The sequence below is a fragment of the Larus michahellis genome, chromosome 2 (genome assembly GCF_964199755.1).
Source record: "Larus michahellis chromosome 2, bLarMic1.1, whole genome shotgun sequence".
NCBI lineage: Eukaryota > Metazoa > Chordata > Aves > Charadriiformes > Laridae > Larus > Larus michahellis.
The window spans coordinates 93,671,133-93,697,396 of NC_133897.1; positions in this window are offsets into that span (position 1 = coordinate 93,671,133).

The window sequence follows — 26,264 nt, forward strand, 5'->3', positions numbered from 1 at the left end:
CCTAGGAAAGAGTAGAGGACGCCAGATCTCTATACAGAAAGCTCATCCATGTATTTGTTACTGAAAAATCCACTGAGGCAAATTATAATGTCTTTTCTGTACCCATGGAAAAACACTTGTTCTGTTGTTTAGGTCCTGAGGGCTGCAACAATAAATGGTGTGATTTGTGTTTCTTAATCTTGCGGAGGCAAGAGAGTTCTTTATGGAGATTTTCCTCTCCAGCACTGCCGGTGATCAGTGTGCATGATAAATTGTGATTAAAAAGTGTCCTCTATACTGCAGCAACACTTTCTGTCGGGTTTTACTTGCAGGTGGGATTTTTACAGTGAGATGGAGAGGGATACAAAAAAAGATCTTGAGCTTCAGCAGCTTTAACAGTTTCCAAGTAGTGGCCATTCTTTAATGAGAAAGCCACATACTGTAACTTCAGTAGTGGTATTTCTGTGTTTGTTTAGTGAATAGATTGACTTTTGTAGAGCTAAAATAATTTACACAGGATGAGGATCTCAGTGATGGTATATCTATTTTTGTACGTTAAGTACTCCTTTATATTCATCTAGGGCTATTCTTTCATATGCCATCAAATGAAGCCCTACCTCCTCTAAAACCCTGGGTAGAAAAGAATAGTTGGTATCTTGTCTATTGTTATTGCTGGGTAGAATTCATTATAGTTTTTATTTCACGCTTTTCTTGTTCTCTTTTCAGTCTCCTTGTTCCTGTTTACCTCGCCTTGTACCTTCATGCCATTTTTGCTCCTTTTTTTTTTTCATGCTGCCTGCTCTCCTTTTTTTTCCCCACAAATCATCCTAAATGCACAGGTAATCCAATAATACTTGAGCCTTGAACTTTTGAACTCAAAGTGTGTTCTAAACCCTTCAGCTAGAGACAACACATGTTCCCTGTCACTTTTCTGTCCAGAGAGAGTGCAGAGGCAGTCTGTAGCATGCATGTAACTGAGATTCTTTTCACTGGAGCCTTAGGTGGTATAAATCAGCATTTCTCTTCTACAGAAGTCATGGGAACTTAGAGTAATTTGCACCAGGTAGGAGTTGTTGATTTTATTGCCATTAAATGCACTGTATTTCTAACGCTAGAGGATGTTTTCAAATACTGATATCCTATAGCTTTTCACAGAACAGACACCGAGAGCAAAATCAGGGTCTGACCCTTCTTGTAAGATTTACAATTTAACCCATCCTTTCTGCTGCTCTGGCAGTGTGAAAAAGGTCTGTCCTCTGCCCCCTCCAACCCTCACCCCACGTGTCGCTCTGACATGACCAGGCTACCTCATGCTTAGCCCTGTTTGCACATCGAACAGCCACAAACCCAACGTGAGTCCCTGCAGCAGTAGGGGAGTACACGTATGAAGAAACTCTTCCAGGCACTTATCAGGTATGTTGAGGGACTGGAAAGTGGACATTATTCGTGAAGCATCCTTCGGCCTTATTTCATCTGGCAAAGAGCCAGAGCTTTACGTTAGCAATCTTGGACCAATGTTAAGTAAAGGATTATAACTGCTGGGGCTAGCAGGGATGAAGCAATATTTTAAATAATTAATCAACTGAATTAATTATTGACACATGTCTGTTATCCTCTTTGTCCTCTTTATGATGAGTCCTTTGGACAACTGAATTAAGTTTGATACGTATCTAACTCACATCAGGAGCACAGATGGATTAAAAAAAAAGTAAATGCCATAGGCTGTGAAATTTGCCAATATTTCTACTCTTGACTGGTCAAAACCACTGCTGTATTGCTTTATTTATGACAACTTAAATGCAAAAACCTTAGTCTATCAGCTGCTGAGAAATGCTTCATTTAACCTTTCACATTATTTTGAGTGGATACATCGGCCAAATAGTATATTTCTTTTCCTTTGTCACATGTGACTTTAACCTGTTAATCAGCTCCCACATGTCCTTCCTGAAGGAGAAAGAACTGACCTTTCAAAGCAATATGATTTTATTATTTTGCATCCTTTGATAGAACTGGAATACAGAGTAAACCCTCTCAGAGGACATGATTCATCTTCCTCTGATGCTGACAGGGAGTTTGGTACCTTATTTTGTAAGGATAGGAGATATGTAATCACAAAGGAATGATAAGTGAAAATCTCTTGCATACAGAACTGAAGAACACGTTATCTCCCTTAATCAGATCTGGATTTCTTGTGTTCACAGTCTTCTGATCCCACAGAGACTCCTACAGAGATACTTGTTCCTGTAGAACAACACAATATTTTTGAAAGATTTGATAGATTTATTTCATTTTGAAAATGATTCATTACAGAGAGGAAGTTAAACCAAGAGTAAACTATCAATATATGTCCAATCTATGCACTACAAGCGCCTGACAGCCTTTTCTCCTTGTCTTTGTAGAGAGGTGGGCTCAACTTGGTCTGAACTCTTCCTCTGAGGAAGCCTATTCCTTTCTAATGACTGTGTAGGAAGCCCTGGCTCCTAGCTTAAGCACCTTAATCAATCAGGTCAATTTCATTCAATTTGGATCTCTTACCTGATACTTCTGAGCTGGGATGTGTTTATTTTAGATGGGCTGAATTGAATCAGAGTCCAGACTCTGCTGATAACTGTGTGGGGCAATCGTGCTCCTAACTCAAGTGAATCAACTAGCTGAAGAACACTCGTATGCTAAGTGCCACAAAATCGTGTGAAGACCTTTTGTTAGGTCATCTTTTCCTCACTGGCATGCAAATGTAGCCGTCCTTCTATAGAGGGTTACAAATAAATTATACTTTCGTTTGGAGATCTGCATCAGATGTCTCCATACTACAGAGTGAAGGAAGAGAAAAATCTATACTCAATATTGGCCTGTTGTCCAACCCTCTCTCTCTCAATTTTCTTCCTTCAAAATATTTCTTGTTTTTTATTTTGTTATGGTTACAGTCTGGCAGGGAGAAATATATTCTGCACATTTAAGAGTTAAAGGATCTAATTTTTAGGAAGTTTATGCCTTGAGTCCTTTGATCATCTAAACACATGGTAGTGGCTATACAGATTATTCCTCAAGCTCCTGCTTCTATCTGGATTAATACTAGCACCTTTTAAAGAGCAGCTCTCTTAACCAGCTATTGTTTTAATAGGGCAGGTACCTCAATTTATTTTGGCTGACCTTTTTTTTTTTAAATTAATCTCTTGTCAGGGGACTACGACAATGCTTGGGTTTTGATGACTCTCCAATTGGTGCTGACTCCCTTCTCTTATACTTTTTATTTGTTTAATCTATTGATGAAAACCATTACATCACAATAAAAGTTTGCTGTAGAGACAGCTCAATCCTGTTGCAATTTTCTTGTTTTCCAGTAGGAACATAGCTAGTTTAAAAACAAGCAGCCCAAACAAGTTGAATAGCACAGTGAGAGGTTTTGTTTTGCAGGTGGGGGTGGTTTGCACAATTTCATCAGTCCTTAGAGAAGCTTCTCATCCAAGACACCAGACAGAAATGCAAGTATTTGTTCCCAAGAAGGAAAATAACACATTTCCAAGTTTGAGACGTGAAAAATCAAACCAAAAATGAAGCTGGCCCCATAGATTTTCCTTCCCAAATCAGAAACACAAGCAAGTTTGCTTCCTAGGGTATGTGCTCCAAGTTCTCTGCCAAGAAGTCTCCTGTCCTAAAAGAAGACAACACGTATGGGGGTGGTAATGAGGGGAGTGGAGGGGATCCTCAGATGGTAACTGTGCTACTTTTCCTTACTACTTAGCAGCTCTGCTTTAGACAGGCATGTCTGCTTTAGGAGGCATTCCTGCTTCTCTTCAGTATGAAAAGTGATGAGAAGGCTTATCACCTTGAACATTTGTATAAAATTTTTGGCTAAGTTAAAGAACCAGCTTACTTTTAGTGCCATCGTTCCTATTATTGAACAGGACCACTTGATTTAGATCTGCCAAGGCCTGCTTTGACAGCATTTCTTTGGAGGGATGGTTTACCTGGGCTAGCCAGATGCTTTGCCTTGACAGTCCTTGTCTTCCTGAGAGCTTCTGGAGCCTGCTTCATCAGCTCCTCTAGAGATGAAGAGAGTATTAGGATGCAAAAGATCTCCTTGGGGAGCAGAGCACAACTCGCGAGTTTGGGAACTGTGGGGAAGGACTGGGCAACGCTTGCTTTCAGTCTGGAAGGTGCCATTTGAATCAGCTGTGCAGGATGCAGAGCATGCACGGACACGAATACAGAGAAAAAGTTGACTGCTGTTCTATTATGTGGCTGTATTTGGAATGAATTTGATCAGGTTTAATCTCTAACTCACTTCTGCTGCTTTAAGGATTTCTGTATCCAGAAATCCAATTTCCTTGAAGTAATTCCTAATATTTCTTTGGGTGATTGGATAAATAACCAAACAGTAATTAACATTTTAATCCAAACCACTTTTAATCATCCTCTTCAATTCCCAGGAGGCTGGAATTATGACAAGTCTAAGAAGCTGGCCAGCTACCTGAATAATTTCTATTTAATAAAAAACAGGAAAAAAAAAGAAGCCCAGGGTGTATCATAGCTTCCAATAAACTTCCCAGCAGGCAGTATTGTTCCAAATCACCCAGTACCTCCAGCAAAATAATTTCCGAGAGAGATGTTGCTAGATGTTCCTAGATAACTGCTAAACTGAGCAAGAAGGAAAAATAAAAAAAGAAAAAAAAAAAAGAAAAAGAAAACTGAAAAGAATTCAAGGTTTTGCCAGAAGCCCTGCTGAACTGTTAATTATGAAGAAGAGCCCAGTACTTTCTAAATATGAAGGAGCACACCGCAGCTTTGCAGAAATCACAAATGTGAATGAAACACCATTCTCCACTGCTGTGTCAAAACTTCTGTGGGGCAACTGGAAAGCCTGAAGATGGATTTGTTTGCTCACACACACTTTTTTAGTCAGAGGATTCTCAGGGCGACCCGAGTGGTCTTCACCAGGATAAGGTGGTAAGGAAAAACCTAGTGTATACCTTGTGCTTTGCTACAGCTGTTCTTCAAATAGAATCATAAACTACATCCAGAGGTAACACAGGAATCTTTGTACTCGATAATTCTTCCTTGCCAAAGCCACGGCAATGCTTTTCAATTAGCATCAAACCTATTGCATACCACACTGCAGAAGCCTGCTGACGGGGGCCACTGGGGTTATCTAATGTTCCTGATACAGCTGCATTACTTACATATTTGATGCAACCTTCTCTCCCAATGTTGAAGACGGAGAAAAAATATCTAGGAGATAAGCCATCAGAAGCAAATAAAAAGGAAGGTAAAAGAGCACAGCAAATCAAGCTTGCTTTTGAATAACAAGTATTTATACCCTAAAGCCAATGGAAGAGAGAATTCTAAGAATGTAAATGGTGTCACATGGAAGAAAAGAGATCTGTCAAAGGCTTTTTCCTGTTAGTGAGTACTGAGTGGGGTTTCGTGAAGCCAGTTCCTATAACTTACACTTTTAGATTAAAAAAAAAAAAGTGACCAAACTGTTCCTGCAATCCTATAATTGTAAAATAGAAAGAAGAAAAGTGCAGTGTACTTTCTTGAGGGGAATTTAGGTGACCCTGAAAGCAAACTGCCTTTATTCTACTGATCTTTGAGAATAGCCCATTTGTTTTAGGCTTTTGCAAGGCAAGGGAGGGGAAAAGTAGCCTAAGAGAAGTTTTTCAAACTATTCGAAAATCTATTTCAGCATGTTAATAGACCAGTGATGGAAGTTATACACAGTCTTGAAAAATGATTTTTACAGCACTCATCCTACCCATTGCAGCTGATAGACACTTTAAAACTCACAGTCTGTGATTCAATTAAATAGAAAACTAGAAGTAAGAGGTTTTTGGCAGAGAAACTAAATTATATCAACTATGTGAATCACTTGTCAGGAATCTAGCAGCTGTTTTTCTGAATTCATGGACAGCCAAGGGAAAACTAAAGCTGTGAGAGTTACAAGCTGCTCACCAATTCATCCATTCCTTTACACAGGAATAATCTGAAACTCTCCAACACCCACTGGAGCGAAAACTCATCCATGCCAAAAAACTTTCCACAGGCAGGCTTCAATAATCTGCCTGCAAGACTGCACTTGAGGTTCCCTAAAGAGGGTAGTAGGGGATGATATGAACAGTGATCTGAATTGTCTCTTCAAGTCATATTCCGCTGCTGATGCGTATGGGGAGCAGTGAGGGAGATCCTGACTTGCTCAGGGGAATGGGCTGTGCCTCCAGGAGCAGAGGAGAAGGAATGAGGGAGGGGAGGGAGAAGCCAGTGCTGAGGTCCTTCCGAAAGCAGAAACTCCTAATACTGAATTTTTATGCTATTAACTCCAGTAAGCCACTGGTTGCCCAGGAGATAACAACCCAGCCCATCGCTGCTGTGGACCACAAAGCCAAAAGATGTACACCAGTGGCAGCAGCGCTCCAAGGGACGGCTCTGGAGTTTTGAATTTATGAGCTAGTGCCTACCCTGAATTAGGGGAAAGAACCCTTGACTTCCAACATGGGGTAACTGTTCCATGAAATACAAGGAGATAACTGTACACATCTCAAAACTTCAGTAACGAGTGTCTTACCTTAGTCTCTAGGAGAGGTCTGTGTACCCAGGACAATTGTTCCAGACACGTAAACAAGATTTCTTCAATCAATACCTACTGAATTCGAAGTACCTTGAATTCAGCTGACATACAGAGTAAAAATTGACTTCAGCAATAGTTTCAGAAAAACAGTAAAGATAGGTTTAGGTATATGTATATATACAAACACACATATATATAGTTCTGATTACATTGAAGGACTGTATAAAAAGACCAGATTCATATTTTCCCCTCTGCATGGAAGATACCATACCTGATTATGATTCATACCTACAAAAGTTCTCCAATGCCTTCAGCAGTTTCAAGGGTCATTTCAGCCACATAAAATACAAGAAATATATTTGCCATAAGTGATTATCTTAAATTATGTTGTGTTTTCTTCCTGCATATGGGTTGCACCAAAACCACGCTGAATGCTGCTAGTTATCAGCTGATACACAGACCATAAAGATCTGCTGTCATATTTTGATATTTTTCTAATGTATGCCAAGTGGCTGGATACCACAAATATACGATGCACAGAACAGAAATTTAAAGCCGCAATTGCTTTCCAGACTCTGTTCCTGCAATAAATCTGGGGCTTCCAGGGGCCTAATTACATATTTTAAATGAGGCATATACTTAAATGCCTTGCCAAGTCAAAACCTTTTTCTGTAAGCTCTCTTGCTAGCTATTTTTACCCATTTTCCAGCATAATGCAGAATAGATCTCCCACTTGGGTGCTCTGGTATACAGTGAATAATTAGAGCTGAATGGAAAATAGAAACATTTTTCAGGAAAAATGCCCCCCCCCCCATGTCAAAATATTCCAAAAAGCAACTACAGTAATAAAATTAGCATTTATAATAACAGCAATGTAAAGCAATATATAGACATGTAAAGAACCTAATAGTAACAATGCAGAAACTATTTTTAATTACCTTCACCTTAAGTATATTATTGGCTCTGTGAATACTGCTATTAATTTCCACAAGGTAATTCATGAGATAAAGTATATTTACTCAGCGGGAGCAATGGTGTCAGAATCTGGCCCCAGTGGGTTGGCATTCTAATTCAATTTGTTGACTGCCTTTACTGGTAGTATTTTAAATGCAACTTTAGAGTAAATAAGCCAGTAAATGAATGCTTTGTAATAACTGAAGATTGCTTGCTGATGTCAACCTTTTTTTTTCTTTCCATTATAATGTATGCATTCAGAGAAAGTTTGGGAAAAAAGAGAGTGAAGCAGTAACTTTTTGTTGCATAGATAATTGCTCCACTCATTATTTTAGTAACTCATATTGAATATATTGTATGGGTATATAAGTGTTCAGTTGTTAGCTCTGACATACTATTATCGTAATTAAAAAATAAAATTGTATGAAAATACACATAATAAAACTTTGGGGCTTTTTAATCCACTGCTTTTTGTGGCTTGGTTCAAATCCTTCCAAGCATCAAATTACTGCGTGCTCCAGTGATTAAGAAGCAACAGGAAAGTGACACTGTTTTATAAAACAATAATATTTTATACTGATAAGCGAAGAAGCATATCTTGCAGGCAGCATAAAATAAACCACTTCTGCTTACCAAAGCTTCTGAGGCTAAAATTGTGGTATTTCAAACAATGCTTTTTCACTTTATTTCCTTTTTCTTCCTCTCTCTCTCACCCTCTTTTTTTTCTCTCTCCATTTTTTCTCTTTCTTATCCACGCCCTGCATTTTTCACCTTTTCTCCTCCCTTGTATCTTTCTGTGAAAGTTGATTGTCCATGGAAAAGAGTTCATAAAGGACATTTAACATTCTACAGTACAATTCCAAATCATGCTTATACGAGTTGACCTTGTAGTGCATTTAACAGATTTTTCAAAGAAGGTTGTTTTCTACAGCTATGGCGGTGAACCTAGTTCTTAGTTTCTTGATAGAAAAATAATTCTGTTTCTAAGTGGATGATCTATCAGAATGGAAAATGAGTTGCTTATCATAGCAATGAAGGAACTAGATTTCGGCTGAGAAAATAAACAGCACGCCTGTTATTACCTTCATACTAGGAGTGCAAGTTAAAACAGACGTCTGATAGTGAATATATATTGAAATTATTGAAAATAGCTGTGCTTAGCTGACTGAATCTCAAAGGTAGAACAAAAAGCTCCAAGCTAAGAAAGTTGCAGCATGGAAAAATGCAAGAAAAGAAAATAAAGTGAGTTCAATAGGTGAGAAAAAAAAGGATGATGGGCAAGAAACTGGTTGAAAAATGATGGCACCTTATATGACACATTGAAATTTTAGAAGACCGTGATGTCTGCCAAGGTTTCTATTAAGGAAGGTTGTCAGAGTTCATATTTCCTTTGTTCTTTCATGCGGTTCTGTCACAACATCCAGATGCAAAATGATGTCAAAGAAGATATTGAATGCTTGGTTCCAAAACAGCTGAGAACTGAACAGTACTCCCAGTGTTTCATCCATTCTTCTCCTACTGCCTTCCCATCCTGCATTTTAATCCATTTACTGGCTTTTTTACTCTCTTTTATTTGATTTAGATTGCTGATTCACTAACTGTTTTTCTTATTTGCCTTCTTTTATAATGCTTTTCCTCCAGCCTTGTCTTCTCTTTCACTTTCACCTGCAATCTGCACCTGCTCCCTTTTCATATGTTCTAGCACTATCCCCATAAACAGTTGACACTGCATTAATATGAGTTCCCAATGCTTCCACTGCTCATCTGTAGCTTACCTTTCTTTTCTCTAAGCATCCCAGATCCTCCTGTTACGGTTTTCACGAAGCAATTTAGTCAAATGAAGAATCTGGGGACTATTAGAAGCTTTCAACAAATTACAGTTGGGTGATTTATTTAATGAAAAAAATAAATAAATTGTCAGTTCCACATTTTTCACAGATGGAAAAAGCTAGTATAAAGGAGGACATCCATTTGTGGTTTTATGAACCCACAAACCTCCAGAGAACATTGCTAATCCACACGATGTCCTTGAATTATGTATTTTGCATTTAAATCTCTTATTTAGAGGAAAGGGATATAAAATGAAACGTAAATGGAGAACATCTTGTTACTGAAGTTCCAGTGGAGAATCCAACACATTCTTTACTGCAGAAAACACAAGGGGAATAACTTGTGCCCATGACAATGAGAGCTGCAGCTACCGTTGCTTTCAGTAGCTCCATGAACCTAACAGCCCAACAAGCTCCTGCAAAAGCCCTGCCTTACAAACCGCCTTGACATGGACTGAGCCTGGCAGACTGGCACATTAGTTCATGGTGCTTTTGGCATATGCGTATCTATTTTTTGAAAACGTTCGATTTCCTAAATAAGTCTGGTTTTCTCCTTTTGGGGGAACTACATCCAATTTCTTTGTGCTTGTGTGTGTGAGATTTGTTTGAGGACAGCTGTCTCAAACACACAGATGAGGACTGGGGCCAGCACAGAGAAAGCCAACCCATCATATCTGATCACCCAGCCCTTCTACTAAACCTCTGCTGAGCAAAAGTCATCACGCAGCATCGCTAGGAATGCTGCCAGCAGGGAGAAACAATCAAATAACCCTGTCAGCAAAGGCATAAAAAGCTGTTTGCTACTCCTTGGGTGGGGCCAGGTTTATCAGGGCTAAAAAGGTGACAGTGGTTACTGTCTTTAGGAAGTCATGTCAGTGAACACAAGTTAGGTAAACAGTTCTGCTTTTCATCCTTCTGCTCTGCACGGCTAGAGTAACACTACAACGAACGTCAGCTAGAAAAGCAATGTCTTGTAGATTGTACCCGTGGCAGTCTGACCACTTAAATCCAATATTTTTGAGGAGAGAGTGGCAGGAGAAAGAGGTAGAGTTGAAGTGTTGAGAGGTAGCAGTGATGGGCAGCAGGGAGGGGTTAGGGAATGAGGAAGTCTAGAAATATTCCCTTTGTGGAGGAGAGGTTATCTATGTGGGTGCTACATATTTTACGTTTATGTTGTCACAACCAGACAGACTGTCTTGCATCTGGCAGGCAATGTAAAAAATAAATTAAATCCTTTTTTGAATGTATCTCTTATTTTGTAAGGTTTTTTACTACCTTCCTCCCCTCCAACTCTTCTCAAAGATTTATTGTCCTCAGTACAGAATTTATAAAGTTTCATTGTCCATGTCTCAAAATCATGCTGTGTTACCTGCTGACCTTGTCTACATTTCAGACACTTGTCAAAAGGAGATTTTATCATAGAGGACGAGACTTGATTCTTCTGCCTGAAAGCAATTCAGGGAGGGGTGAGGGGTTTGAACATATTGCAAGGCGGAATGTTTCTGGAGTGTGTTGCAAAGCGTGTCTGTCATCAAACCTGCACCAAATCCTCCTCTCCCTGCTCAGCATTTGAACAAATCTGTCAGCTGCCCACAGTACTTTAGAAGCATGGATAATAAATTTTGGATGTTTCACATTACATACCTCCACAGATGTAAACAATCATTTTGACACATTGATGGGTTTTTTACACTCTATAGGAAATTGGCACTAGCATTGGCATCTTTGCATAACATCCATTTGCTTAAAGAAAGAGTATCTTTATACAAGTGAGGAACTTGGCAATCTTCAGTTGTTTTCACCCTCCAGCTCAAATGACTAACAGTCAGACATACAGGAGTGTAGACACAAGTGTGTACACACACACACACATCTGTGCGATACAGTCATTACACAAGTCTTGAAATATTGCACAATGGATGTGCATATGATCTATATCTTTTTTATCTTGCCCATTTTATCCCAGGACTTATTCAAATAACCTGGGAAATTTTAAGAAGCGCTCATTTTATAAAATAAAAAGTAGAATTTTTCCCTTTCATTACATGACCAAGGCTGGAGGTATCTCAGTGATCTAGTGATCCTTCCATATTTAAAGATGTCACTTATTTAAAGGTGTTTCATATTCATTACTTAAGGTTCCCTCAGAGCTATGTACAGTTACACTCCCTGACAAAATCCAGTTCCATTCATTATCCTGAAACTTTGACACAAATTTTAACATACTCGTCATTTTATCCAAGGTGCCAAAGGCATCTAACTTTACAAGTGAAGGAATAAATGAAATCATTCTGATCTCAGCTTTAAAAAACAAACACAAAACCAACCAAATATAACTTTGTCTGAGCATCTCTGAGATACATGGTGACCCTGAGAGGCAGCATGGGCAGAATGGAAAAAAGTATGGAATGTCATAAAATCTTCAGCCAACCTCATATTTTCCTGAACTCTTGGTTTTGGTCCTCTGATCAACATCACATCACAAAAGCCTTTAAACTGCAGCACATCATCAACCTTTTTGTGTTTTATAATTTGCTATATTAGGATTACCTCCAGGGGACTGATCAAATAGAATATTTTATAAACAAAAGGTGACCAAGGTAGTCAGGTAAGTCACAGGGAGAAAACACAGATACCTAATAACCATTTAAGCCAGCAAAGCAAAAATGTGATAAGAAACAAAACCTGGATGTTAGAACAAAAAAAAGTAGTTTAACAGACTCAAAGCAGCACAGGAAAGAGCAGTCAAGTTTAAGTCAAGGAGTTCAATCAAAAAGCAACTAGATGAAATCTTATACCTTCTATTACATGAGTTAAGACCGAAGTTCTACCAGTTCCTTCTGATTTTATGAATAAGTGAACACATGCTTAACTTGAAAACTTTTAAGTAAAAAAAAATAGTGAAACTACACTGTATCCTTGGAGATGTTTGATAGACATATTTTACAGATAAGAAAACTGAAGTTCAGTGAATGAATTGATGTGGTCAAGAGCACATGACTGACACTGACAAAAATACGGCAGAAAATCCAAAACCTTTGGTTTAACCACTAGCCATAATCAAAAGTTTATAGGAAACAAGAAAAAACAACTCAAAGCATGTGATAACTTTTGTGACCACTAAGGTTAAATTGTGGAAGGTGTATGATTTACCTGTCCAAAATAGATAACTTTTTAAACTATTACATTATTATTGCTATTTGTTTTAGAATATGTATATATACACACTACTAGTTTTACGGTGATGTGATATAGTATACTGCAATATAAGAAGGCTTCTTGTCTGGGCAATTTGAAACAGAATGGTCAGATAATAGGGGTTAAGTAGTCATTCCATTCCACTGCAAATGAAAAATTCCTAAAAGCATTTTTCCTTAGTTTCTCCTGAGACATTTATCTGCCTAAGTATTAGGGCTGTGAGTGATATGTCTATTAGAGAGCTGGTGCTAATTTTCATCACAGCTTCTTCACTAGAATAATTGGAAACACACTTATGCTGAAGCAATAATTCATCATGATTTCCTTGTGTCCCGTTTTCTTCTTGCTACTGGACATTCAGAATTTGAAGTGCCTTTGCATGCCCCGCCTGTATGAAAGTAGGAACGTGTATGCAGTTTTAAAATAGTCATGCTTTTGACATGCCTAGACATCTGCACATCTCCTAAATGAGACCTAAGAAACAAAGATAAATGGTACGATGATAACGCAAACAGTGTGTTCAGTATGGTATTGGTACAGGCAATTAAATTACTTACAATGATTTTAAACAAAACCACACCAAATAACTCCAGCCAAAACCTTTTAGTGCTAGTATAGTAATAAAATTACTGCATGGGCTGCAGTTAGATAAACTCCGACAATACCTTTGCACATTCTCTCCGTCCTCCTTCTCCCTAGCCACAAATACATGGTATAAAAGAGGCTGGATGGAGTAAGAAAAAGTATACACAGTAACTTAAATATATATATTTTTTTTTTAACAAAGAAATGTGTGTTCCGTAATTCATTGCTATTTATCAAAGTTTCAGTTCTGCTGCACTTAAACAGACTGAGAAATATTTGCCTCAGAGTGTTTTCCTGTATCTTTCAGTGGTGCTGCTTACTGTACAAGGTACAACACAGTGGAGGTAAGATGGCAGAATCAAGGCTACATTATTTTAAGTAGAAAATTTGTAGAATTTCATATTCAGTGTCCAATCAGTACTCCAACACAACCGTCGGTAGCTTTCTGCCTAATAGTGACAGCAATGGGCACCTTTTTGTTGTTAAGTACACATTTAAAGTGAAATACTGCATATATTGTTCTATGTATGGCACTCGAGAACACAATAACCATACCAGCGATTTCTGCTAGACTTTGGCAGAAGGATGGGGACGAATTGAATTTATTTCAACAGGGAATACTTTTGCAATCCCAGTTCTCACTCAGAAAATAAAAACATATTGCTGAACACCTGGGGAAATCACTTAAAATGTACATACATCCTGGAGCCTACAATCACGGTCACAGTTGCCAAGTAACTACTTTTTGGGAATATAATTGATCTGATTATGGTCACTTTTCTTTGCAGATAACTGGAAAGAAATGGAAGAATGCCTTTCCTAGAGGTTCACTGTAAACACAGCATGATGAGTAGTCTTTTTTTCAAATCACTGTGGGCTAGGCAGAACTGTAAAGACAGCTTAAGAAAGAGGCGTTGCACACATTTCAGTATATTTACATTCAAAATACAGTGTTCTTTGGACCTCTAACTACAAGAGAGTGTTTGCTCCCTGTTATCTCCCTGCTCTGGATGAATGGTAAATAAGGGGTTTTAGAATTAGCCAGAGAATGGAATTTCTATCCCACATAAATATTGGAATTCCAAGGAATGTTTCAAAAAAACGGCCAATAAATAGAATTTTCCATTAAACTAAAAGGTTTTATTCCCATATTGACTTTTCTGCTACACAACACAGGAATATCAACTGGAGAAAGATACATTTTAAAAGGAAAAACTAAGTCAGGGAGTTAGGGAGTAACTCCCTGTTACTCCCTGTTAAGTACAGGGAGTAATGAGAGAAGTAAGTTTTACTTGCTTTAGCATGCTGGCGTCTGACCAACATGTGCTCCTGCCTTGTACAAATAGGGAGGTGTCATTCGGTTTGTGAGGCACTGGTGACATGGAATAAAAAAAAAGTCAGCAGTAGGACACCACATTAAGTCAACAACTTCTTGCATCAAGCAAGTTATGATTTTCTCATCTCCCTCACAAGTCATTTTAGCTGTGCATCCTGTTTCGCTGAGCAATGCTGTAAAATAATTCCATAAGCAATCACTAATAAGATTACAGCTCTGAAGGGCACAAAGATAACCAAAGATAGGCAAAGGAAAGTCAATGTTCTCTTTATAAAAGTATGTAGGGTTTCTTATATATAAATGTAATAAAATAGTATTTCAAAGGGTGAAGATAAGCCATATCAGTTAAGAGTAAAAAAAATCCAGAACATTTTCTCTTTTATGTTTTTGTTTTTGGGAGATGTAGGAATTCAATGTTAATGTCTTCTTTCCATGAGAAGGAATTAATGTTATCTATATGCCCTTTTTCCTTTTTGACAATATTTTACTTCCCTGGAGGTTTACATGAATTTTTTCATTGTACTGTGGCTGGCAGCCACTGTATCTCTGAGAAAATAATGTCAAGCTGCTAATTACCGTGAGCGGTATTTAAATAAGCTGATCTGATCTGTTATATTTCAATTCCTTCTTTTTGAAACACTAGCTGAACATCAGACTGCTCCATTCTTTAAGTGCCATATGTATCTCCTTAATTATTTCACTGGCCCTGTCATGCCTTGTGTTCATATTTTGCTGGGGTAAAACACGTGTGAATACAGGTATTTATTTTGCAACCATAACTGTGTCTTTTTTAACAATATATAGAACTTGTCTAATCCAGTAGAATTCCTTTTTTTTCTGTGTGTGTTGAGATGGACAGGAAGAAATGAGAAGAAAATAAAGGGGGAATAAAAAGAGGTACGGTAAAAATTTAAAGCTATTTCCAATCATGAATGCTTCCTGCTAAGATTTAATTCCCCAGAGAGATATGAACAAGACAAGTGTTTTGATTAACATCAAGAATATTTCAAGCAGCATTATTTACAAAAGTATGGAGGGATGACATCGCATAGTAATGAAGTAGCATAAAATCATCAGTGTTGATATGGAAAAAGCATTATTGCCCGTCTTTATTTAAAATAATCATTCCTTTTTATTTTTTTTTTCATTGATCTATTATCATGCCTTGAGACAAAACAAAATAACTTTTCCACAAGAAGCTTTAGACAAAGCTGCAAATGAGAGAGAAACTTTTCAGGACACAAACTTAAAGCTGGTCTCAGATTTGGGCACTAAAATCAATAAACTAATTTTAAAATACAATCTTGTTGGGAACTTTCGATTCTCACTATTTGAAAATGCAGTAATTAATTTCATAGTGGAATTAAAAAGACATTAAAAAGGGTGGTGATGCCACTTAATTTTCATTATTTTCCTCAGGAAAGTGAACACAAAAATAATTTGAGTAGCTCTGAATAGATGATCCTCAATGTGCAAGTACAGATGTGAAGACCTAGCTTTTCAGCTTCTCTCTTGCCCAGAACTAACTGGGATTAGCTGCAGTTGGACAGCACATCCCACACGGTGTGTGCTGCGTGTGCTGCAGAGGCAGGTGTGCTTATGCTTTTGAGAGGACTTCTATCCGCAACCCCTTCTCTCCCACCACCTCTCTGTTAGTAAATCCTTATCTAGTAATCAGAGAATTAACTGGTCATTGAAAGACCAGAACAGAAATGTCAGCTTTTTCTCTCCAAAAATGGCATAATCAGCGGACCAGTGGCTTGCAGAGCTCCTAGTACTGGCACATTGCAGTTCCACTAATGCACAACAGCAACTTGATTTCCCTCTGACCTCCTCTGAGATCTGTATTGTCGTTTTTTTTCTGATTGTCTCTACTTTCAAAACTCAAAGCAAATTGTGTTAAAAAAGGAAGCAAAATTATTCTAGGTCTGAAGAAAATGTTCCACAAAGAGAATTATAGAGCCCACTCTATTTAGTTTAACAAAAAGAAAATTATACCCAGTTAAGACTAACTCACTGATCTCAGCTCAGGGGCATTTCACACCAGATTATTTTCTTATTCCACCTGCCATGGTGGGAGTATTCTTTGCAACATATTTCCTAATATAAACATTTAAATACAACTGAAACTTACCCTCTACATGTCAGCTAGATTTCATTCATTCCTTCCGAATCTCATACCATTACCCATCAGATCACTTTCCTCTGTCGTAACACGCATATACCATCTACTCACAAAGTTTCCGCCTCTGATCCTTCACCCCACTGTGCACCTTGTAATCAATTCTGCAAACCACCAGCATAGTTGTGTTTCTGCTGGGTATAATCCCAGACATTATACCCTGATGGGGTGATGGGGTGAGGCTGATGGGGTGATGCTGCACAGGGACAGAAATTCTTGCCGTTTCTGCGATGACTACTGTAGTGTTGGGACTTCCATCATGTAAGACATAACAGTAAATAAATACGTTTATGACAGAGAGAAGCTGGACAGAATTCAGACCTTCAAGTCACAGCACTGCCTTCTACTTGCCTGTAAAAATATCATCAGTAAGAGATAATTTATCATGTAAGAGAGTGAAGTGCTGAGAAAAGCCTGAGAACAAAATGTAACATCCTCCTGTAGTCATTATGTTTGTGCTAAGAATGGAAATCAATAGTAAACATCTGGAAGAAGGTGAGTCTCTTTATGCTAGTTATTCCCAAACTCAATGGTTTAACAAGTGTCACTGCAGTCAGTGAGGTGCTCCTTTCTCAAATGAGTAGTCTATATAAATCTATATTCTTCTTATAGAATTCTATAATTCTAGAATTCTAATATATTCTTCATATATTCTATATATGCTTTTTGAATAACATGGAGTTGCAACTTTCAGACACATTACAGTTAAAGCTCTTTGGAATGTCCCTTGGTCACAGTGAGCTTGCTGAATGATTTAGTACAGACACATTTTAACATGTAGAATTCATGAACAAAGGGGAGAAATCAAGCTTCTTATTCAGCTAAATTTATTTCCAACTGTATTTAAATGATAATTGTACTCAGAACTTGAAAACTTAAGAGCTGAAACATAGCTATTACGCCACATTATGGCAACAACACTAGTTAGAATAGGTTAGCTAAGGAGTTCATAGTTTCCATCACTGAGGGATTTTAAGATCAGGCTAGCTAGACATCCTTCTAGAATGTTCCAAGTATGGTTGAATATTTCGCTCTTCACTGGTTATATGGAGAACCTGGCGAGATTAGCTTCAAAACCTGTTAGGTGCTGTGATTAAGTGCTGTGATATCCCTGTCATTGCAACTCAGTTTTTTTTTGTTTTCTTTCACTTTTTCTTTCATCTGAACTCACTTTTTTTAAAAAATCTTTTCATTTGGAAAACACTGCATAGTCCAAAAAAATCACTTGCTCATTAAAAAAGACCCACAAAATATGTCTAATCAGCTAGCTTGACTGAAATTGTAATCAAGGTCTGCACAAGGAAATTAAATGACCCAAAAGACTTAATGCCATATCAGAAACCAGTGAAAAAGTGCGGAAGAGAAACCAGATCTTAAGATTATCTGTGCTTGAGCTGTTTGGTCTTCCAGAATCGAAGGATGGTTGTGATAAGCAGCAGACCAACTGGGATGGAAGAAACTAGTTGGAGTTAGCTGTGCAAAGGGCCCTGGAGGCCCGAACACCAAAATGCCTTGATACGGCTTTCTGGCTACCCACTGTCAAACATTTGTATTTTTTATGGCATGTGCTTGGAAGAGACCTGGAAGGGCAGAACACTGTGAGAGACCCTGCTCCAAAGTAACCTTACTGCAGTGTAAACACCTCTTCAAGCAAATCCCGCTAAACAGACAACATATATCTGGAGATAATATTCTTGGAAAATCGGCATTTTAAGTCTTTTTTTTTCTGTTTGCTACTGTAGGCTTTCTAAAGTAGACATTTCCTTGATAGGTATTTCTACTTCCCATTGTTTAAATAAAATATGATTGTCTTTTTTATTTTAGAAATAATCCAATTATGGAAACCGTTGGAGGATGGAAATGCAAATGAAACAGTGGCTAGAAATTTAATTTTCCCCCTCAAGAGCTTAGAAAATTCTTTTGTGGGAAAGGCATGATTCAAATTAGCTCAGTAGTAATACTTTTTTAATTACAGGCTGCATTTTGAAGATGCTACTGTTCAGCTTTTAAGCCTAAACTCATTCAAAGGCCGAGATCACATAGAGTAACTACTTAATTTTCATTCACAATTGTCTTGCATATATAAAAAATGGAAAGCAGAATATTGTACTTTATCTTTTTATGGTAAATTCATTATGTACTGTAACTATGTTTTAAAGTGTGCCCTGTTTTAATAAACACATAGTCTCGCTGAGTCTTGCCATTCCAGTAGGGCGGAAGGATTCCTAACTCATACATCCTGAAGACTAATGTGAAAAGGCAAATTGTATACACCAAGTCTGGTAACTTGATATCAGCTGATTTTATAGCTATAGCCTTTCAGTCTTTAAATTATGACATATATGCTTCATTTGAAAAATGCATGAAATATATAATTTTTATGTCTGATTAAATGAGAAAGAGGGAAAGATGATATATCTGATAGGAAAAAAACAGGTTATCTTGTAGTAACCAATGTAGTAACGCTGCAAAAATTGCTAAAAGTTAACTTTATCCTATACATAAATGTTGATGTGCTTACAAAGATTTGTCTATATTGGGTTATTAAATTAGACCCAAAACTACTATCTAAACTTTGGACAGGTTTGTGCATGTCACAAAAGTTGGGCTCAAAATGTCATAATTACATAGATTTTCAATAAGCAATTTTACATGGTTTCTTTTACAGGTTGCCCAGGGAAGCTGTGGGTGCCCCATCCCTGGAAGTGTTCAAGGCCAGGCTGGATGGGGCTTTGAGCAGCCTGGTCTAGTGGGAGGTGTCCCTGCCCAGGGCAGGGGGGCTGGAACTAGATGATCTGTAAAGTCCCTTCCAACTCTAACCATTCTGCGATTCTGTGATTGTGTGATTCTGTGATTTTAGTTCACTTAAAAACTACATGTTCAATACAGAAATAAAAGAATTCTTAAAACCAAACAATCATTTTGAACCTCAGAAAATCATTACACTGAAGGAAGATTTTCTTTTATATAGCAATTCACTTGCTCCAGCTCCCTAATTTACCTGTGTTATCACACAGTGAGTTAGAATGTGAAAGAGGTTTTATTAGGCTCTTCACCTATTGTTAAATTTAATTGGTGTGAGTGTATTCATATCCAGAATTCATGTTTTCTTGCATTTTCGGAAATCTCCTTTAATGATTTATTCTGCATATGTACTGATTTGTGTCTATTTCTGAGAGGAAGAGTTCATGGAAGAAAAATACTCAAAGGCAAAATCAGTCTCACAGCTGATGAAGAACATTGCACAACATATAGCTGGTATTTTCCATTATTGAGAAGACAGACTGAAATTCTTCTGGAATTAATTTTTTACAGTTAGTGTACTGATAGCCACAACTGGAAAATGATCCAATATTTTTGTTTCTTTAACTTAAGCCTGTAAAGTATGTTTAAAGCACCAAGAACCCCAAAGTTAGAATTCGAAGTCTCAGCAAAATTTTCACAAAGGCATGCAAATATTCAGATTTGAATTATCACATTATTGAGTTAGATTTCATTTACTTAGTTAGGTTCCAATTCTCACTGCTTCTCAGATTTTCCAAATCTGAGTTTGATGCAGTCCACTGGACTTAGAAACTTCATCAACCAAATTCTGCCTGCCACTGACTCCAGTATGGTTCAGAGGACATAACAGTTTGAGTTATGAAGGTCAGATGCTCAAGGATCTTCATTTCCAGCAATGGTAATTAAAGTACAATCCACTTTTAGGAGTCCGGACCTCAGTTCCTCAAAATACTCAGCCTCTCTAACTGGCCAAGCTTTCTCCCATTTACTGTCTTTTTCTGCTGTGTCAGCATTACCGCAGTCTTAAAGGCCAACGACTGAACTGAAATCGAGAGCAGCTGACCATTCCTAAAACTGCTATTTTATCTCCTGGAAGAGATGAAATAAGCTGACAGGCTGGTCATTTGCTTTTCAATAGCAATTGGAATAAACATGCAGAAATTTATGTGTGTTTGTTGGGAGGGGTGTTAGCTAGTTCTTTCACTGCTGGAGCTTTTGTCTTTCTGGATTTCCTTTTTTATTAAAATTCTAGGGAAAAAAACCCTACACAGCTGTGCCATTCATTCGCTCTTGTTATCTTGTTATCTCTTGCTTGTTTGTCAAAATGCAGAGATCACTCGTGCCACAGCAGCAGTGAGCAGAACCTCTGGAAGCTAAGCAGGCCAGGGTCCATAACAGCACCAGCAATGGAATGGCCATTCTGTTAGGGAGAAGCTGGCTGCTGGTCTCAGCTGGAAACTGATGCTGTGTCACTGTCAAGGTCAAGAATAGGACAGTGTCCTAGCAGCAAGTGATGGTCAAGTGTCATCAGAAGAGGAAGAAAAGACACTCAGACCTATAAGATTCACAGCCTCCATTCATAAGGGAAAGGAAAAAAAAAGTAGCAGAGGTCGGTAATTTCCTTCTAAAGGCTTCATCTGTCTACTACAGCTCACGTCCTAGAGTGTGCTGCTTCCAAAGAACTCAGCTACTGCAATTTTCTATAAAGTGGATGAAGTTTGTCTCTCACAGTGATCACCACCTCACGTGGCCTTCTATTTGTGTCATGCAGTTTCTTTCAGGAACAACCTCAAACCGATCAAAAATGAGTACCAGTCTGGGAAGGCATGAGGCTCGTAAGGTATACGTGTTCCTCTTCCTGGTTGAAGATTAAAAAGGATTGGGAATCTAAGTATTCTGGAGAAATGTGCGTATTCCAGGACACCAGGACAGCTTTGGCTCCCTTGACCCATCGAGATGATGTTCCACATACTGTTGTATGTGGAAAAAATACACCTGAACATGGAAAATAGTCTGTTTTCTATAAGGGGATGTACCTCTCTAGTAAGAAAGGTTTTAAACAGAGATAGTGTGAGTAACAAAGGTCCACAGGTAAGCATAAAAAGAGAAATACGAATAAGGGTATCAAGATTGCTAGAGTGGGAGGGGGTTAGAATTGCTCAGAATAAGATCCAAAGAAAGACAACAAAGGAAACAAAAGGTCAGACTGCTTATTTATGTATGTTAATGCACAGTATACAGGGAGAAAACAAGGGATTTGATGAGATAATTAATATGACTGAAAGACTAATACTAAAAGAATACAATTTGTTCAGAAAGACAAAGAATGACCACAGAACTCTGTCTATTGCAATGCTGAGAGAGGAAAAGGGTTATATAAAAATTAGTTAGTCTTAAATGCAGAAAGAGAACTTGTAGACACTATCTAATGAGAACAAGGATTAAGGGATAAAGCAAAGCCTAAAGGAAAAACACTAGGGTCATAAATTAACCCTAGGCAAAGAGGTAAGTGCTATAGGAGATTAATTTGGTTAAAGTATAAAATCCTCACTGACTCCACCCATAAAAAGGAATGATAAATACTGTGGATAACTTACCAAAGTTGAAAATAAAAGAGCAGCAGGACCATGCAACCACATAAAAAAAACAAAAAAAACAACTGACAAGCAAAGAAAAACACCACAAAAAAACAGTGCATGGAATGAGGTGCAACTATCAAGCAACAACTTTGAAAAAAAGAACACATTCGATTACGGACTTACTATAATAATTTCATACTTTGAAATAGTTTTTTAATTTGCTCTGTTAATTGTAAAAACGAAGATCAAGGACTACTCTACACAGTAGAGAGGAAAATAATTTGTAGGTGAATTTGGGCATGAAGGTGTTTCATGTCTTTTTTTCCCTAGCAATCATCACTAAAAAAGCCAGCTGTGATCAAGTGACTAATAGAATTATGATGGTATCTTCCCAAAATATTCTGAAGGAGATGATCAAATAAACTGTTTGCAGCTACCTGGAAAATGAGGAGGAAGTGACAAGCAGATGGCAGCCAACATGATTTATTTTTTTTCTCTAAGAATAAATTTTGTCAATCTAATCTAATTTCCTTCCGGACAGGATGGCAGACTGGGTGGAGAGAAGTCACTGAGGTAATTTATCTTGGCTTTAATAATACTTTTGATATTCTCACATGATCTTCTCGTAAATTATACAAGAAACACAGTCTCGATGAAATTCTCAAAAGGAGGATGCAAAACCAGTTGACTAAATAGTATGGAAGGAGTTATGCAAGTTCTCCCATTGCTTATCTCCTCTTCAATAGTTTTATTAAAAACGTGAATATCTCAATGGTAAAAGTGCTCATTAAATTTGTAAATGACATGAAGATATGATCTGAAAGAACAATATGGCCAAATACAAAGTACAACATCTGAGCAGGAACAATCAACTGTTACGAAAGTAGGATGGAAGACAATTAACTAGGTTAGAGTATCATAAACTGAAGGAGTTTCATGCTGTTGTTTAAAAGGCAAACACTTTATCAGGAAGCATAAACCAGTGCACATCACAAAGCAATCCTGCTCCAGCTGAAGTAGAGCACTGCGTTTCAGAAAAGGGATGGGCACTAATTGGAAATAAACCAGAGGCCACAGTAGGTCACAAAGCAACGAGTTTAAATGCAGCAAAGAAGATTCAAACTGGATATTGTGAGGTGTGTGGTAGCAAATATCTTTTACCATCATCATACACAGAGATTGCCTAGGAAGGCTGTGGTGACTGAAGGTCCTGAAGAAGAGATTAGAAAAGCATTTGTCAGGAATGTCACTGGCAGAGTTGATTATGGCTTGGAGCTTATGCCTTGGAGCAACAAGATGAACAAGGGGAACACCTGAGGCCCTTTCAGCACCGTGCTTCTGCGTTTCTCTGTGTTTTTCTGCAATTTTCTCTAATGACCTGAGTTTCTTGGTCTACCTGAGTTTGACTCTGAAAGTTGGGTGCGTTGGCTTCAGGGGTGGTTTACCAGGAAGCTTTGCGTAAGAGTAAATAATTCAGACATCTGCAGCTTTCCATAGGTATAGTGCTAAAATTGTGTTTTGCAAAGGGATATGCATAATCTGAATCTGCTTCTTCAGGCAGAACTATTCATGGGATGTGTCCATCATATTTAATTTCTTGAATTGAACACACAATTGTGTTCTCAAATATTTACCTTACATAAACTCACCTCTAAGACATTTTCATCTACCAACTGCAAGCAGAAAAGCAGAGAACATGATTCAAAACCTAGCCCTATTCATTTTAACCCAGAATGGATAGCTTGAAATTGTGTGCCCCAAGGAACTATTAGCAAAGAAAGTATTCAAATTAGATTAAAGCTTGCAGACATCTTGTGAGTAATGTGTGCCCATTTCCCACAAGATTAAGCTTTTCTTTTGTTCCCAGTAATTTATGACAACATGAGTTAATGCAGGTATTTTATTACATATGTGGAAAAATTATCAGACTCATCATTTATGTGCAATGGAAAATACACAAGAACGTGTTTACTGGGTTTGCAAGCATTACTCTAGCTATCATGTCACACAGTAAAAAAATTTCCCTCAGAGGCTTATAAGTTAATTACATCTGATTTTTCACTCCTTTTTTTATTTTATTTTAGCTTTTTTTATGAGTGGAATTTACATCTGTACTAGAGAAATACAAATGCAAAATGAATGAGGAAATATTTAAATACCAAGTGCAAAATTATTTCCTATTCAAATTCAGTAGGATTGTGCATTTTCATAACCATATTGTTGTTCTCTTACTAATTTTTACTAATACCAGATCACTCTATTAACTACAGCAACTACATAATATTGTCTGTGAGAATGTGTGTTCTCAGAACTCAACTATAGAAAAGTATTTTAAGAAAATGAGAGTGAGTTGCTCTAGGCAAAGCACATTCTCTTCCCATTAACCAATTTTGTACAAACCGAAAAGGAAAGGGTTTTTTATTTTAGTTTCTGCTTAGATGGTTACTCGTTCCTCGTGTTATAACAGCATCTAATAGTTAAACTCAATATTCTTGATAAAGTGCTAATTATAGCAGATTATTCAGGCAGAGCAGAACAGGAATCCAGATTTTGAAACCTTGAAAACTGCTGAGAAATGTGACAACTTTTGACAGTGAAAAAAAAGAGAAGAAAATCCGAAGAAATGAGGAAGTAGGTCAAAAGGACTGCAGCGTTTAGACCAGGAGAATTAAAGCCATAAAGCTCTGCAGCATGAAGGCCTTTAACAATTCTTTCTAGGGTGAAAAGCTGTAATTTTGCAAGTATGGTATAAAAGCAAACTGAGTATTACATCAGGTTTTAAGCATGAAGGAAGTGGATCACATCGTTATAATGTGAAAGCATATCAGTTGCAAAACTGTAGGGGACAACTGGTGCATCCAGCTACAGCCAGTTCGAAATGTTTCAGAGGTCGGTGTCAGACACAGAGAACAAACGTCACAGAGCACGTGCGAAGGGAACTCTATTTATACTTCCTGTCTTCCTCTTTGCCTGAACCCAATTTAGATTCAAGATGAAAGTATAAGATTTTAATTTATGTCCACCAGTAATGACTTGTACCTTGAAGCTCAGAGGCTTCAGTAATAATTCTTGCTGGTGTGCAGAAAGAGCAGCCCAGAGCTGTTCCTGTCTGAGGTTCCATAAAGCAAGAAACCCCCAGTAGCATTTATTTGAGAAAAAGTATATAACTGAGTGGGCCGAGTGTGCACCCTTTCAGTTGAATTACAATTTTTTGAAAAGATCAGTGAAGACCTGGTTTATATTTCAACTTGGGAAGTCATAAAGCAATGACTGAGCCACAGGAGGAGCAAGAAAAGGGTGTAGAAGGTTTGTGCTGGCACAAATTTCAGCCCCACATTATGTGGCAGGTGAGCTGGCAGGACCAGTGCTCCAGGTCGCCGTAGTGAACAGATACTTGATAGTATCAATTCTCTTTAAGGACTCGTACGATACTTGATTTCTTTTTAGACTAGTGGCTCAAGTTCAGGGTTTTTTTTTTCAATGAAGTGACAGAGAGTTGCATCCAGCTGTGATACCAGTGATGTACCACTGAGCGCTTTTGGGTGAAACTTCACAGAGAACTAGTGATTCCAGCAAGGCCTCCCAAGACAATACTAAGTGCAAGCTATAATTCTTATACCATGAGAAATGGGAATGTTCACAAATGAAACTTTGCAGCATTTCCACTGGAGTTAGTGTGGGCCAAACTGCTGACTCTGCCTACCCGAGACAACAAAAACTGATTGGAAACACAGAAATAGAGGAGCAAGGGGGAAGAAAAAATGTAATTAGCGGAGAACTAAATTTAAAACAGTTCTAAACTGTGAATGAAAAATCTAACTGAATAAATAGATAGCTCTTGTTCCTTAATAAGTACTGTCTTTCCCAAATAAAAATGTTCAGAAATATGTTCTAAGAACCTGGCACATGAGAAATATTATTTAGCAAGGTTATCCCAAGGGATTTTGGTTTTGTGGATTTCTGTGTGGGATCCCAATTGCTATTATTTGTTACATTTTCAGAATAAAATCTTCGAAAACATTTGCAGCTGGTAGTATCTAGGTGAATAGCAATGTAAATTATATTCTCTGCTGAGTATTTTCTATAGATATTACTTAATTATGCTTAAACTTTTTTTTTTGGGGGGGGGGGCGAGCAATATAAATTTAGGAAAAAACCCCACAATAACCTATCAGCAAAATTGAAATAATACTTCTTTGTTCAGGTGACTGTTAAATTCTATTTTCTCAGTGAGGCACATTGCCTAGAAAAAATAATACTTCAGGCTTTCCCT